The sequence below is a fragment of the Cygnus olor genome, chromosome 12 (assembly GCF_009769625.2).
Source record: "Cygnus olor isolate bCygOlo1 chromosome 12, bCygOlo1.pri.v2, whole genome shotgun sequence".
NCBI classification, from domain to species: Eukaryota; Metazoa; Chordata; class Aves; order Anseriformes; family Anatidae; genus Cygnus; species Cygnus olor.
This window is the reverse complement of record NC_049180.1, coordinates 21204666-21221541: the sequence shown is the minus strand read 5'-3', so window position 1 is coordinate 21221541 and position 16876 is coordinate 21204666. Positions and strand designations below refer to the sequence as shown.

At 36.5% G+C, this 16876-nt stretch overlaps 1 long non-coding RNA gene across 3 annotated transcripts in view; it reads left to right on the top strand.

The window, feature by feature from the left end:
• Positions 1-16876, top strand: part of LOC121076824 — a 93552-nt gene that overhangs the window by 44503 nt on the left and 32173 nt on the right. For all 3 annotated transcript variants that reach the window (XR_005823737.1, XR_005823738.1, XR_005823739.1), the window contains exon 6: positions 8816-8948. This is a non-coding gene — a long non-coding RNA (uncharacterized LOC121076824). The remainder of the gene's footprint in view (positions 1-8815; positions 8949-16876) is intronic.

The following is a 16876-nucleotide window of genomic DNA, read 5'->3' as shown; positions in this document are numbered from 1 at the left end:
TTTCTACTGTATGAGCTACTGACACTGTCAAGTTATTTCCCCTTAAAGATACACTTTGTATGCAAATGCATTTCAAAGATTGAAAACTATGCATTTTCCGAACTTTCTTTTTCTCGCATCGCTTGGCAGGGACCATGTGTTAGACTAGCAATATTTAAAAGAGAAAGGGGGGGGGGGGTTGTAATGATCACTTGGAAAAGTTTTGCATTTTATCTTTAGATATTTCTGGGTGCCTAATCATTTTTTGTTAAGCTTATAGTTAACCAATTCCTAGCATAGCATGGAGTGATACACAGAAAGGAACAACGTAAAAAATGAATGTAAAAGAACTTGGATTATTAATAATGCAGGTAAATATAGTGATAATGACTCATATCTCCCAAAGGTAGAACTCTTTTGGCAGTGAACAGTTGTTTTCAGAATACATTGACATAATGGTGAACACGTTATAGATGGGTTGAACAATAATCTGTGATCAGTGTAATTCAAGAACATTATTCAGTTTTTGCATATTTCCAAAACGGTTGTTTCTGTACAGTCTGTGACTCAGGATATTTTTTTGCAATTGAAAGACAAGTTGAATATGCCTGATGCAGGGCTGGCACTCGAAGAAGGTGTTCTCTGGCTTTTCCAAGATCACCAAAAAGCAATCTTAATACTTGTAGTAGTGGCAGATTGCTTGCACTCCACAGCTGAGGCGAGGATATCATTACAAAGTTCTACAGTGAGTTCGCAAGAGGAGCAAAATATTTGTTTATTCATGTCTAAAGCAAAGATGATATTTATCTATCTTATGTCAATATTGGGAAGTTTAATGTTCTGTCATTTTAAGCTTTTGTACTAAAATTCAAAACATGGTTACTATTTGTGCAGTAATTTATTGCCTATTTAAAATACTTTTGCAATTTTAAAGCTTGTATTCAGTATTTTTCAGATACAAAACTGAGATTTCTTTCAGTACTGATGTATCAGTACTTTGCAGACTATTTAGCTGCTGTAAATGTAATGTATTAAATTGTTTATACACATGGTTTATACGCATATTCATGGCAGACACAAAAAAATGGTAGAAAATTTTAGAAGAAAGGATTGAATTTTCGTGTAGTGTTAGGGAAGTACTAACAGATGCACTGACATTTATGCATATTTTATATACCTGTTTACTCTGCCATTCATCAGGAGAATATAGTTACAGTACATTAGCAACTGCCACATCACAAGGCGTAGCTATAACCTCCTGGCAAACATTTCAAGAAAATGAAGAAATACAGATAACCTATCACAACCTGCAGCATCTTATTCACATGCATAAATATATAAGCAAAAAACTTGTTCTCCTACTTCAAGAGAATACAGAAACAGAACTGCCTAAAGGTCTGGACCAAAATATAAATGTAAAAACTAGGATAGGGCTTGATATTTTGTTTGACATCTCACGTGAGTTTGATATTAGACACCTGCTCGGTTCCTAAAAGGCTTAAGAGACAGTGTGGAAACAGGATGAGCCTTCTATATTTTTTTAAGATCATATCCTTTTATCTAGGGGAGGTTACCAGTACATTTCTCAGTCTTCTGAAAAATAATAATAATGACACAATATAAAGTTCTTCTGGGACTTGGGAGATCCAAGTAGGCATCCTAATCTTATTGTTTTAAAAAAAAGGAAAAAAAATATAATTTTATTGTTGTTACTTTAATTAAGATATGCATCATTTGCATAGCTTTTGTAGGTAGGGAGTGGAGCTCTGTGGAAATGCATGGCTCCTCTGCTTTAAACCCTTTCTCCAGGGCAGTCTGCACCCAAGGAGATGGAGACTTTTCAGAAGGAAAATCTGCCACATATGAATCCAAGTTTACAGTTGCTTTTAAACTGTAGTCTGGCTTAATGCAGGTGCTGTACAAGTAAGAATGCAGGTTTTAGTTTGTTGCATATATAGTGGTGCATGTACATAAATTCTGCAAAAGAAGGTTCATTGTAGATAATGCTAAGACTGCATTAATTCAGGCTGGTGGATAAAAACATGTTAATATTTTAGCATTTCCATGTACTTTCAATAAAATAAGATAGGTTCCTCTTTCTAATCTGGACTGCAGTTCAGCCTTGTCACCTTTTACTTTGAAGATGTCTGGAGTTCATAGTAGTTTTGCAACTCAAGATCATGCATGCTGTAGTGCTGCAAAAGACAAGTTCAATTCTTTGTAAGAAAATACTAAAACGAGGGAAAGGGGAAGAGGTTAAAAAAAATAATCAGACCACCTTCTTTGATTTCCTTTCTTTGATATCTTCAGAAATAAAGCACAGCAGTACATAATTCTTTGTCCTTAGAGTCATAAAATGATCTAGCCTGTATGAACATTCCCTTTGAGTACAGGTTCATGATGTTACTTCTGAAAGTATTTCCTGAGCTGCAGTGTAGGTGTTAGACGTAGCTATTAATAGTTAAGAGCATAATAGATACATGAAGTGTGGACCATCCACATTACCTTGAATTTTCTGGGCTTTGGTGTGATATTTACAACATTCTTATCACCGTGGTATCTGAGCATCATGAAGCAATTATGATTTCTTTTTTTTTAATTTCCAGTTTAAAAAAAATAAAAATCTACACAAAGCACATTGTATAGCCAGGAGATCGGAATGTTTTCCTTTTTATCAGTTGCATTCTCCTGGGTGCTCCTGTTTCAAACGTTTCCCCTGAGAATGAACACCAGAGGGTTTAGATTTGTGTTAATTATTTGAGGCTTTCAGAAACCTCTTTTATTTACTTGGTAAACGTGTATTTTTCCCAAGATTATAATTATTTTGGCTTTTTTTTCTCCTTCATTCTGTGTTTTCTGTTTTCTTTTCCTTTTTTTTTTTTTTTGGTAACATTTTAATTATTCCTATCATAGGTGCTCATTACTTTGTGTCTGCATGTCAGTGGTTCCCTAAAGCAAATGCTTTTTAAAAAGTTATTTTTTCACTAGAAGAGCCCAGATTTTAGCCCTAATTCAGCAAGGCACTTAGCCATTTTGCTGTTTTGAAGCACAGGAATGTATTCACCCAGTTGCATTAGCCACATCCCACGGCCAGGTCTGCCATGCTTTTGCAATCTCTGTTTTAGTCTTATGCTAGTGTGATCATGCAGCTTCCAAAGTGCTATTGGTATGTTTCCAGCTGTGTGGCTACACAGGCAAGCACAGCTGGGATGCAGCTGTCTGCACCTGACTACCTAGGCATTATGTAAGGCACATCTGCGCTTGCGCAGCCTCCACTGCCACTTCACCTCCTAAGTTTTTCTCAGATTTAAGAGAACATTGTTCTTGACCCATCTAAATGAATATTTGATATCACGTCAAAAATAGGCTGTGCAATGCCTTGACTGCCCTTCAGGATTGTCTGAGTGACAACCATGGCAGGACATTTGACAGAAAGAGGGAATATTGCTAAGGTAACCCAATAAGATGCTGCAGTAAACTCTGCCCTGATTTCACTTTGTGTCCTGCTGAACCTTGTGGCCATATGTAACATGAGCTAGGTAGTAAATTGAAGTGCTCCTTCCATGAGTCCAGAGCAAAGAGGTAGTTGTGATTTATAACAGAAACCCTTGCTTCATTCTATTTCTTTTTTAATCTCTAGTTCCTACAGTTCACAGGTTTCCCTCTTGCAGTATGACTATGCATATACTGAAACTGATTATTTATGTATTTATTTTGCTCTAGAGTCCCTCTTTATTTTGATTTTTTAATTTTGCTGCATTGCAACTGCAATCTATTTTAGCAGCATGCACGAAAAAGTTTTTTGGTTGTACAAACCTTGCTGCACATTCTTGAGCATCTTCCTGGTGTCTAAGCTGAGTACTTACATTGGTTCAGTTCTTTTACTGAATATGTCTAACATATTCAAACTAATGGTCAAACATATCCAAACCCAAACTAATGGTTTGGGTGGCCCCAACCGTTTTCCATCTTGCTAGCAAACAGATTCTTGTGAGTTATAGAAATGTACTTTAAGAATTTCTAAATAAAAATATCATTAAACAGAAGGTGATTCTCTAAACAGATTCACCACACAAGTAATAGAAAACTAACTGTACCTGCGTAACTGGTCCCTAACAAAATTCTTTGAGAATTCCTCTGCTAAGGAGCTCCAGCTGGCATAAGCATGTCCATTCTAGCCTTTCTACCTTCTGTTCTGTGAGCCCCAGGTTATGTTTTCACTACATTACAGAAATATTTATGCTACCTCTCTAAACAAGTTGGGTCAGATTCTAAAAACGCATTGGCCTTTTGGGGTTCTGCATGCTGCTAACCAGCTTACCCTGATATAACCAGTACCCCTGTGCTGAGTGATGCAGTGTGGATGTGCACTTGGTACGCCAAAGGAAAAAAGATTATCTCCATTCTGTTACATTTTTGCAGCATCCTGCAGCTGGGGGCACAGAACAGCTGTTCTGTTCTGGAGTGAGATGGGACATCTAAAGAGCAGGCCTAACTCATTCAGGGGTAAGTCCAGAGGACTAGAAATTCTACCTCATAACCCTTACCAAGGGAACTTAAGTTTCAAAGAAAAGAATGGTATAGTTGCTAAATGAAACATTCAGCACGTTACAAGCAATGCAATTTTCATATTGTAAACAGTGTCAGCTCTTAAAAGATAACTTCCATTATAAAACTGACTGAGAAATGAAAAAAATCTTAAAACAGTCTATGTACTACATCAGTCCCTTGCAAAACTTTAATCAGATATTATTTAATTCAGATATTGTAAAGATAGTAATATAGGAGAATTTTACAGACTGTCCCAATTTTGCTACTTCTATAAAGCAAACACTAGTTCCCAAATAATTAAAGGTTTTTGAACTTATACATCTAATTCCTACAGTTCTTTTGTTTTATTTCTTATTTTTATTTTTTAATTCAGTGCCTAATTCCCTTCACTCTAACCCACAGCTGTGCAAAGAAATAGGTTTCTAAGAATATTCAGGAGTGTGAATGTAAGGACATGCTCTTTCAATACAGTCATATTCTGTCTCAAAAACAGTATAGAACTCTGTGTTAAGGAATAGTTTTAGACCTTTTTAATTTATTTTTTTTTTGCAACGAGCTATAGTAAATGTTATCTACTCTAGCTGACTGAAATTGTTAAACTTGTCCTCTTTGGTCTTTTGTATATTACTAGAAAAGTGATAGCCACAGCAGAACTTTATCTCTAATACTTAGCTGTCTCAGAAAACTATTTCTATTTTTAAAAAAAAATTGATCTGTACATTAATGCTATTATTAATTTACAAATTATAAAGGCAAGCCAATAAAAATGTATACTTGCAACTACTTCTATAAACAGTATCAATTCACAGTTATGATTGCTATCATGAAGCTGATTCATCCTTCTCTTATGAAAACATTTGCAAATATTGCAATATTTAAAATTTTAGAATGGAGTACTGTTTGTCCAAGAACACCATATTCACAAGAGTTTCTATTAGTTAGTTGCTGTTCTCAGGTGTTAAAAGCTAGTGTGTGACCAATCAGAAAGCAAAAAACAAACTCTACAAGCCTTAGGTTTTGTCATGTTTGGTAGCTATAACAGTGCAGGTCACCCTTTCTTGTCCAGTGCTGCCACTGCACCTTTGCTTCTTCCTGGGATTTGCCAGCATTGGTTCTTGGGCAGTTGTGTGGTAGGCTAAGTCAGAAAATGTATCCAGCTGAAATGCCCTCTTTTTTCTTCCACCAGCTTGTCTCTATCAATACTCCCTTCACTTCATTCCTGCTGCAGTTTTTTGTCTATGCTACCCAGAAATTCCCATAAACCCCAGTATCCTCTTCTATACTTCACTGTCTCTTCAGACAGATTGGGTCCCTGATCTTGTTTGCTGCATAGCTCTGCCAGAATAACCTTTGCTTTTTCAGGAGAATGAGCAGTAGGAATGGAAAGCATAAAGCCATTGAGGCATGCTGCTGCCTAGTATAAAGCCATAGCCATAGGTGGTTCAATGAACTACATAAATAGATAATTCTCCTAATGAACAATTTCTGAATCAACAATATGCCAAGAATTGTTCTCCCAAACAAAATAATAAATGCTTAGAAACTGTGAATGTGTGACAGACTTCAGGATCTGTGGATAAGCTACCTATGAGGGGAAAAAATGAGCTAAATTAACAAATGTTATTAACAATGAATTATTTGATCTTCTGTAGTCACAGCTATTTATACATAGTGATCATGAAAGGAAATTTAAAAAAAAAAAACAACACACTCATGTTCCTTTTGCAAGTTCATGGTCTGTGTATCCTGCTTATTTAAAAAATAAAAATAAAAATCTGTTACAGTATTAAAAAGATTTACTGGGTTAGTAGTTGGAAAAGTGCTATGGGAATGATGAACATTGTGAAACACTATCAGTTGTTTTTATAGCAGCTGCTCAAGATATTGCCTAAAGGTTTGGCGTTCTACTGAGCCTAGAAATACTTAATGGAGAGTAAGAGGAGATAGAAAAACAAAACAAAAAATGAAACAAAACAAGAAAAAAGAAGCAAATGATGTTCTGAAATCTAGCAGACACCCAGTCTGTTGGTCTCTTAGAAAAGTCAGTGAAGACAGATATAGCAAAGATGTATATTAAAAAGGGCAATGTTATTTTTTTCACAAAATATGAACACTGCCAAAAAATCAAAATCTGTCAAACACTGCTAATCTCCCTAGGTTGTTTGGGAGTGCCACCAGAGATGCAACTTGCTTTGGTTTAGAAGATTCTACAACTCAGCAAGATATGGTTTTAGAAACATGATGATGTATTTTTGTAAATTTTTGTAAATTTTGGATTTACATCACTTTAATAGCTTCTCCTCTGTAGTCTGATATCTGAGTATGTCTCCCTATTATCTACCAATAATGCCTTCACTGTTTTCTTCCTGTTACAATTTCTGTCTACCTATAAATTCCCATAATCCCATTTCCTTTTCTATACTTTTCTGTTTCTTCAACTGTCCTTAAGCAGGGCTTAGGAGACTATGATCACAGAGACTGGCCTCATTTTCGCCAGGAGCAATAATAGGGCAGGGAAGCTGAGCTCCCGTTGCTCAGGAGCATTAGGAAGTGGTGGTCATCTTGGATGAGAGTAACATGTAAGAAGATTTTGGAAGTGTTGAAACACTGTGGTCACACTCTGTGAGGTGGAATAAATCTCATCTTTCCCTTGATATCAACGATAGCATGGGGAAAAAGTGGCATATCCCCCGATGTACTTCTGCTTGTTTTGATGACGATGTACACACGTCCATCAGTATTTGGTTTGCTAGTGACTGAACCTTCTTTAAGAACTATATAGACAGACTTATATGTAGTAAAATTAAACACTGAAGATTTTTTTCATTAACTCCCCTCCCCCTCCCCCCCCCAGGAGACTTATCCTTCCTCAGCTTTAACAAGTAAAATAAAATAATAGGTGTTTTTTTCTGGCCCCTAACCCTCTCTTTTATCAACCTGGAGACAGGAAGTTCAGATGCCATTTTACTGTCCAATATTAACTAGTAGGAAGTTGCTAAGAAATTAATCGAATGTGGGCTGCAGCTGAGTTGAATAACATCACACACCTACCTGTACTGTTCACTGGACTTGGTACAAAGGTGGTTTCTGCCAGTATGTTACCTGTTTTAATCTTATCTCTCAGAAACATGGAGAAGAAAGATACAACACACTACTCTGTAACTGAACTGCTTCATAGGTGCTGGAGGCCTGAGGAATGGTCTTAACGCCATATGGAATGAATGTATACCATCTTACATCGCATTGCAAGAAATTCAGTTTGAATTTCATCACTCCTAAGGCACCTGGTTATTTGCAAAACCATGTTGGCGTACATCTATTGCATAGATGAAGTTAAATTTTAGTGCATATAATTAACAGCATTGTGCCTGGCCAACTGCAAGACCTGGTGAAAATGTCAATTCTTGGGTCTTGTAGATCTCTGTTTCTTGTTTCAGCCCTCTGAGGTAGTGGTAGGAAACAGTATCTCTAAAACCTGTCAAATGTATCACTCTTCTAGTTCAAATGTTGACAAGTCTTGGTAAAGCACACTTTAAATAGATCTGTTCTTTGTCACTGCTATGACAGTAATACAAGAATCCAAAATCACAATGATTTTGGAACCAGGCAATACAAACTGCAAAAGCCTGATCTTGTTAGTGCTTACTTGGATAAGTATTTTAAAAACGGGTATTTTTACACTAACATTTTTGAGAGTATTACATGTCTTTGATCCTGAACCTCTTGTTTCTTTCGGATGTCTTGATTCTTATCTTAACTCTTCAAATATTCTCAATTTTTCTTGTGGCTCCCTAAGACTACTTGCTTAAGTTTCAAAGCCTTTTGCTAGAGATGCTGCCAAATTGTGTCTAGATACCCAATAACACGATCAGTCGCTACTCCCTTTCCACTGAGCTGAATGCCAAAGTCACAAAGGATGTCTGAAAGAAGGAAATGCCATTTATTATCTCAATGGGCATTAAAGATAGAACCATATTTATTGTAAAAAGAATCTGATGGCAGAAGAAGCTGTTGAATGCTAATGGCGTCCCATAAGAAAACTGTACTAGAGACCATTGGCAACGATGGTATGTAATTTCTGATTTGACTGTGTAGTTAAAGTACTTGAAGAATTAGTTAAGTCAGAAATCATGTGGCTTTTTGTATTCTTCTGGCCCCCTGTACACTGTTCCTAATAGGCATATTATAAAGTTCTGTGCAATTTTTTGATTCATGCTTCTGAGTATTCCTAGTTCACTGATTTTTTTTTTTTTTTTTTTAATTTTTTTACTGTATCTTGATATAGTGAGAAGAAATTCCTAGCTCATGAATGACCAAAGGAAGTAAGTTCCTGTTTGGCTCAGGAAAGCAAGGTTCTGCCATTCACCGTCTCAAAGGCTGAGTGTTTAAAACTAGACCCCGGTGATCTACCGTACTAGGTTAGTAAATATAAATACTTCTTTTTAACAAAATTGATACTAGAATTTCATGAGTAGGAATAATGTCTGTCTGTAATAAAAGCTGCATTTTATGAGTTTACAGACTTCTGTGCAAATTTTCTGATATTTCCAAGGATTGTGCCCTGTAACTGAATGTATTCAAGGTGAACATGATAATGGTCAGATTTACTTTGCTTACTTTTCTGAAAGAGGGCAAATTTACTTCAAATTTGAACTTTAAGAACACAGTGCATAATGCACTGGGATTATTTTGCTCTCTGGACAGTATATTCCTAGGACTATTGGCTTGAAAAGAGCTGAGATTTGTCTCGAAGTTCAAAGAATCCTTCAAACTGCTGTCCATTCCATTCTGAAGCTCAAGGAGGCTTTTTAATTGTGACTGTCTAGGCACTGAGTTTGAAATTCACCCTGTCCACAGCAAGAAACAGGCTAATATCCATATGAAATTATTTAATGTCATGCAGTTATTGGTAATATAGCATTCTCATTGTTACCAAAATGTTACTGTTGAATCCAAGTATCTATTGCTTTGCAGGTTCTGTGTAGAGATGCACACAATTCCTTCTTCCTGTATAATGCTGACGTTTCACAAACAAGATCAAATGAAGTATAGTGGCATTTCTTTGCCATTTTCTCTAAATTACCTTAAAATTTAAAGTAGGTGGAATATAAGCACCAAAAGAGTATCAATAGCATGTAAGCTTCTAGTGAGTAGGCAAATCTCGTTATTTTGTTATGTTCAGGTGCATACCTCTTAGAAGATGAAGATATAAGCCAATTTTCAGCTCCCTTGATAAAGCAACGTCTCCCTAATGGAACTATGGAACATTAGACAGGTTTCTCAACGCCTCCCAGAAGGCTGTATAAAAGACAGTCTCCTCCAGTTTTTAATATTATCTCTTTTTCTGTAGTAACAGTAACCTATATACAGTGTTTTCACCCCTTTACAGACTAATAATGAGTGAACGTTCATGTGGTCTGTTACACAACACTTAAGCTCTTATTTCACTGTCTGCAGTTATGTTCAGTAAGTACAATAAGAACATCATCTCAATTAACAGAGTACCTTTAGGGCTTTTCTTAGCCAACTATTCTAGCACGCTTGTCCATACTGTCATCAGCACCTAATCAACTAATGATGGCTGAAAATGAGGAAGGCCAATCCCAATAAATCCAAAGGATAGTAATTTTTCTCTTTTAATGCCCTTCTCCCTCCTTCTTCCTTCTTCCTACGGCACATTGCAGTAAATTAATGTCATAGTGGTTATTACAGTAGCACTGCTATGGCAAGTATTCAAGCAACGATCCTCGAATATTTTACCTCAGCATTTATTTGTCCATAAAATAAAACAGGATTTATTACAGTACTCTCTGGTTTGAGGAGTGCATGGACAGCAGCTGTGACAACTCCTTATCACTACTACAGGTAAAGATATAGGGATATTTCCCTGAAGCTAAAGAGAAACAAGGAACATAGAAGTAAGTCAGCTGGGCAACCACAGTGTTACACAAATAGGCAAAATAAATATAAGCATTAAAAAAAATTGCACCTAATATGAAACCTAAGAAAAATCATTCATTAATTTTGTCCTTAAAAGGTGTCAGTAAATTAAAAAGGGTATTCATTGCTTTGGAGATTACTGTGTCCAAATCAGATATAGGATTTTGAGATCAAAAGATGGAAAGACGAATGTGAAGAATTACTGTTGCAAGCCCTTTTCAGAGATGGCATAGGAGAATGAATTACAAATAGAGAAAAAATAAAAAAAAAAAAAAAGGTCCCATTCAATAAAATTTAGCAGAGGCTTATGGTGAGTGTTGTTCACTTAAAAAATGAATGTCTCTGACTATTTGAAAGGCTCCACCTTAGAGAAAAAGCTCTCAGATTACAGCACATTGGTTCAGAAGCCAGTCCTGTAGAGATATGACTGCTGGTATAGAGATATTCATAGTTTCAGCTGCATGTAACTTTCTGTGTGTCATTAACATCTCTGAGCTCTGTAATTAGGTCTCTCCTGATCTGGATATAGTTTCTCTACATTACGAGTATGTAAGCCTCTCTAGGGAAGCACAAGGCCAGCCTTCCAGGTTTTCCCTTTTCTGCTCCACAGTTTTGCTCTTATCTTGAGTAAGTACATCCTAGCAACTGCTTCTTTGAGGTTATAGTGAGATCCCACTGGCAAGCGTGAAAGGCTATAAAGCATTATCAGTCTTTGGCAGCACAGGTCTCTACCAGCACCATAGCTGGAGCAGCTCCTTCCTTTGCAGACTGTACATTTCTCTACCTAGCACTCCTCATTTTAAATATATTCTCTCAGTATTTGCATTCCCCAAATTGCTCTCCAATTTCCAATTATAGCTATGTTTTTATTTTTCCATCTGGTTTTTGGTAAAAGGAACAGACATTCTTACAATGCAAAAAGAACTTGTAAAAGCCTAGCAGTGTTTGAAAGAATGTTCTTTCAAACTTTCTACATAAATATTATTTTGTTAAATGAAATACAATATATAAACCAACATGCTTGTCCTTCTGTTCTACTTCTCACTGGTAAGCATCAGAGAGTGCAACTACAAAGGGAAAAATGGTTTATTAAAGGATGTTTGCATTTGGATTAGTTTGTTCAGAAGGCCTTGTCTTGTAGCATTATATCCAAGAAATGCTGCCCTCAATATAAGCAAGTGCTTGCTTTATGACCTGTCTATTTTTTGATTTTTCCTGAATGCGGTTATGCTTAGGTATAACAGAATATTGGATAATGAAGATAGAAAACCAATAAAGAGAAAAAATATATACAGAACCGCTTAGAATGAATTCTGTGTGTAATTACTTGCATTTTTGCTAACTACTGTATAAACAACACTTTTAACAAGACAAATTGGAAACTTGAAGACAAATTTGCTTAGGGATATAGCTTCAATTTATTACACAATGATAACATAAAACTTTGTTTCTGCTGCGTTGCAGTCAATTTCCACTGAGCTCACAGTCTGAATGTGTGATTAATCATATGAGCACTGGGGTTGCCAATAAATACCAAAACCTTAAAACTATAACAGCTTACTCGTTTTGTGTGGTCATTCCAAATAGCTAAACAACCAGAAATTGTCAATATACACCAAGATCAATGCTCCAGGGTCTCTACGTAAGATTGATTTCACTCTCTGAGGATTTCATCTCACTCATCAACAAAAACATTTTGTCCTCCCTAAATAATCCAATCAAATGCCATCCTCCTGTGGAACAGTGAGAGGTTTAAATTGTTTGGATTAACCTCTGCTTTGAGGTGGCCTGGAAAGTCTCTGTAACTTTGTCAAATATAGCCTGGAGGGAGAACTGCTGTGTTTTGATATGTGCTAAAAATAAACAAATAAGGAGAGAGTCTAAAAATCATGTTGTACTTTAAGAATAACGTATGTGGGAGAAAATACATTTTAAAGCTCTTGCTTCTAACACAGAACATAATAATTGTCAGTGCATTCCTTCATTTTAAGGACTGCAAGTTCCTTTCTCTTGGAAATGGGGAAGTAAGATGGGAGCCACAGGGACAGATTCAGAGGAGAGGAGAGAGAAAGGGAACTACAGAAGCCCACAGAGATCTCCCACAGGATGAGTGGGACAAATCAGAGGTAAGATTAAAGAAATAATTATCAACCATAGCCCCCTCTCTTCTGTGGACTATGAATACACAGGTGAGGTGTAATGGAAATATGTATCTACTCAACCTGAGTAGACTTTCAGGGTTGGGATGAAAAACTGGTGTTTAAGTAATGGATCCAAGTTACCAGTTACCAAGTTACCATGATTTACTTCCAACTTGGACTGGTACTAGCTCAGAAATGTTAAAAGATCAGTGCTGAAATCCTGTGTAATATAGGCTCTCTAAGTGGAATAATTTTTAGTTAGGTTATGGGTTAGGTTATCTTGGTCTCAAAGGTCAACCAGAACAGTAAATTATTTGAAGGAATGGAATAATTATTTATAAACAGACAAATTACAGATTGCTCTGGCAAATACAAATATCTTACAGTATCTATGGTCTGAACTTTCACAGAATCACAGAATCATCTAGGTTGGAAGAGACCTCCAAGATTACTGAGTCCAACCTCTGACCTAACACTAACAAGTCCTCCACTAAACCATATCACTGAGCTCTAAATCTAAACATCTTTTAAAGACCTCCAGGGATGGTGACTCAACCACTTCCCTGGGCAGCCTATTCCAATGCCTAACAACCCTTTCAGTAAAGAAGTTCTTCCTAATATCCAACCTAACTTTGCCTTGCTCGGAGTCTAAACTTATTTTTGACTCTTCTGTTGCAAATATTCCTCCTTTGTAGAGTTGTACAACAAATCTTGCCATGTCACTGTATGTACCAGTGAACATTCAATTTGAACACAAAATATTTTCAGTAAGATGAAGCATAAAGTTCTCCTTTGCAAACATTGAAAAGTTGGAGATGCTTGGGAGAGGAATGACTGAAGGAAGAAAATATCAATTTATTCTACAGTAACCTAAAAATAGATTCAAAGGGGCATGCCTACCGCTCTCTGGAGTACAAATGGATTTCTTGCTGGCATTAGATTCTCCGAATTGAATGTCAGGCTCACCAAGAAAGGGTTGGGGGGTGGGGTTGAAGAGAGGAGGAGGAGGAAAGCTAAACTGTTGTTATTATTAGAAGGGCAAGATGAAACATCATGGTTATCATTAGGAAAATCTTTGAAACGTATTTGTACATAATCTTGGGGCAAATAGAAGTGTCACATGTTAACTATAGTTAGGCAAAAATACTGTGATATACTATTATGTCCCTAGGGCCCTATCTACTTAATAAGAAGATATTGTAGAGTGCTCACACACACCAGAAATTTACAGTTTCCCAGAAAAGCAGAAATAAGTATTTTCAAGGCTGTCACGTACCAAAGAATAAAATGAAGCATTACTTATGTATGTTAGTAAATGACAGTGCTTGTAAGTCCACTTGTAGATTTTTGAAGCAGATATATAATGCTTTAATAGGTAAATATGTAACACAGATTCCATACTTTTTAAACAAAAGAATAACTAAATATCCTAAATTAAATAGTCACCCAGTTAAGTTTATTCCTATGAAGTCCACTGGATAAATTAGAACCCTAAGTTTGCATCAGAATGACTACAGACATCTCCAAACAGCCAGAGGCTACTGGTAATAAAAATACCTCTCAGCTGTCAGATCTCAGTCTTGAGTTTACAACAGAAGAACAATGGAATAAACTAGTAAATGAAGTGGTGTATATAATCCTTCCCAATTTTTTGTACTGTAGAGAAACTAAGTCTCTGATAATGCAATAGCAATAATGCAATAGCATAAAGGCAGAAGTAAGTTTTCTTATTTTAACAAGGGACATACCGGAAGGGTGTTGCAGTACAGTTGTATGGTAGGTGTCTGTGAACCACTGACAATCAGAACTCCTCTGAACCTGGATTCTTGCTACGCTGTCTCCCGCAACATCCTTTCTACCTGCAGCCCAACCTTGAATCCTCTTGATCCTACAAAGCAAGCAAACCTTTTTACTAGCTATGCCCAGCCCATAGGTGAGTGGAACAGAAGGGGCCACACAGCTGGACTGCAGAAGTGAGTGAAGGAAGGTCGTATCAATATAAGAGCATTCGAGGCAGAAATCATTTGTGGGAGTCACTTAAATGTGAAAGACTTGATAGGTTATGAAATTTTAAAGCAGTCATTCAATAAAAATAATAAAGCAATAAAGCTTAAGCAAGCAGATTAGTAATTACATGATTTTTATATAGATTTATATACATATATAAATGTCCATATATGTGTAATTTTATACATTTATTAGAAACTAAAAACTATTCGGACAAGAATTTTGGGAAGATCTTAAAAAATATCTTGTTACAACTTCTAAAATGAAGGAAGAAAGATAGAAAAGATGTCTATGCAGTACTTGGAAATTGACAGGAAAGAAAGTGAAAAATCATACTGTCAGCACCAAAAAACCTAGAAGCATTAGTTATACAAGATAAATCACAATTTGAGACTACTGGAGTCTCAAAGAGCACATGCGAGAGATGGGCACATATGTGAGTGATTAGAGGGTCAGGATCTAAGAACCAAGTGTTTGGCTTTATTTTTTAATAAATCATGCAAAAAAATTATTTGAGAAAATAAATTTACAAAAGACAAATTCAGGAATGCTAATTGCTGAGAGTTCCTTTATGTACGCCAATGTGTTAAAAGATAAATATTCAACAATTTAGTATGTTTATGATCAGTCACATCCAATGAGGAATAGCTGTTGTGGAAAGGAAGAGGAGCACGTCAGTACTGACCACTTAGTACAGCTCCTCTGTGACCTAAAGCTTGGCCTTGTGCTTGGCCATGCAGCACAAATTAAGGCATGCACTGGGAGCGACTTAGAGGAGTTTGCATCCCTCCAGCTAAGATTGTAGGAAATGTGTTTGTGCTTGCACATTTTTGGTGGACATCTGGGAAAGTAGAAAGGGGCAGAGCAATGTTTGTGTTTATGCCCCTCAAATGATTCCTGCTTGAGCTCAGTAACCACTGTGCAGGTGGCAAAAAGATGGTGTGATCATGCTGGTTGTTGTTCAGACCAGCACAGATGGCAGAATCATGCTAAATGAAGTTGATATGTGTACACTGAGCTCTGACAGCAGCCTCCTCAGAGACTGATAGTGCTTTACCCTGTTCCAGAGGTGAGCAAGTGTGAACTATATGAGTGAGGCTGTCCCCTACATGAGGAGTAAATATACAGTGTGTTTCACTAGGGTTGGCTTTTAGCTTTTTTCCCTTCAAGGATAAAGTTTTTTTTTTCCTTCCTGCTGGGTTTCTTTGGCCTTATCAAGTACCCATGTTCCTGCATTTTCTCATGTTGAAACAAAGGCACATCATTGTCTGTCTGTAAATAAATGATTGAAGGTCACAGGGGATCTCAGAAAGGAATGGAAATCCTAATGTTTGGAGCCAGTATCTGGAAGTGCTTTCTTCAAGTCTCCTCACTTATGTAAGTAGTTCAATTAATTTGACAATGAGCAAGGAAAATTTGACTGCATTGCTTGGCTAAGTATATGCTTAGACCCCTCACTTGCTATGTTCTTGAAGTTAGTAGCATACCATTTTTAAGCAATGAACTTGGCTTTCTCTTCCTGAGGTTACATTCCTTTTTGGAATATTGCTTAAGACTTCGTGTTTATTGTGTTTAAGCTGAGAAGCAGATAAATGCATAAACTAATGTCCCAGTCAGCATCTGCTTTATGACTGTACTCCTTTTTTAATATTTGTCCATAATGTTATTCTGTTCGTATTCCAGTATAGGAAGTAGCAAAGAGAGGCCCTAATCCTACATTTGTCCATATGGGCTCCATAGCCCACACTGGGATTTTATTACTTCAGTAAAATTGCCAAGTGCTATAAACAGTCAAAACATTTTGTGTGTGACATTTTTTCATGTCTTCCGATTTTAGGTGCCTGCTTTCCTCCTGGCCCCCCCATTCATGGCAATTTCTTAAATGGTTAGTGGTTCAAACCTCGATAATACAGCCCCTGTGTGTGGGAAATGCTATGAATTTTTCTGTCTCAGGGAGATAATACAGAGATTTGCCTCTAAAATAGAGATTTTTCTCTTCTGTTACACTTCTGTACTTTTGACGATTGCTCGGTCTCTGTGGCTTGTACATTAAAGTTATGAAAACATAGTAACACTTTAAGGTGATATTTATAAATATTTTATTATTTGTACAGCATTCAATAACATGCTTGTAAAAAAAACAACTTGAAAGTATGCATTGAAACAGCAGACAAACTATTTGAACAATACGTACGTCTTAAAATACTGTTGTAGCAGCATATCACCTTGCTGTGGCAGCATTTTAAGCATTTATTGAT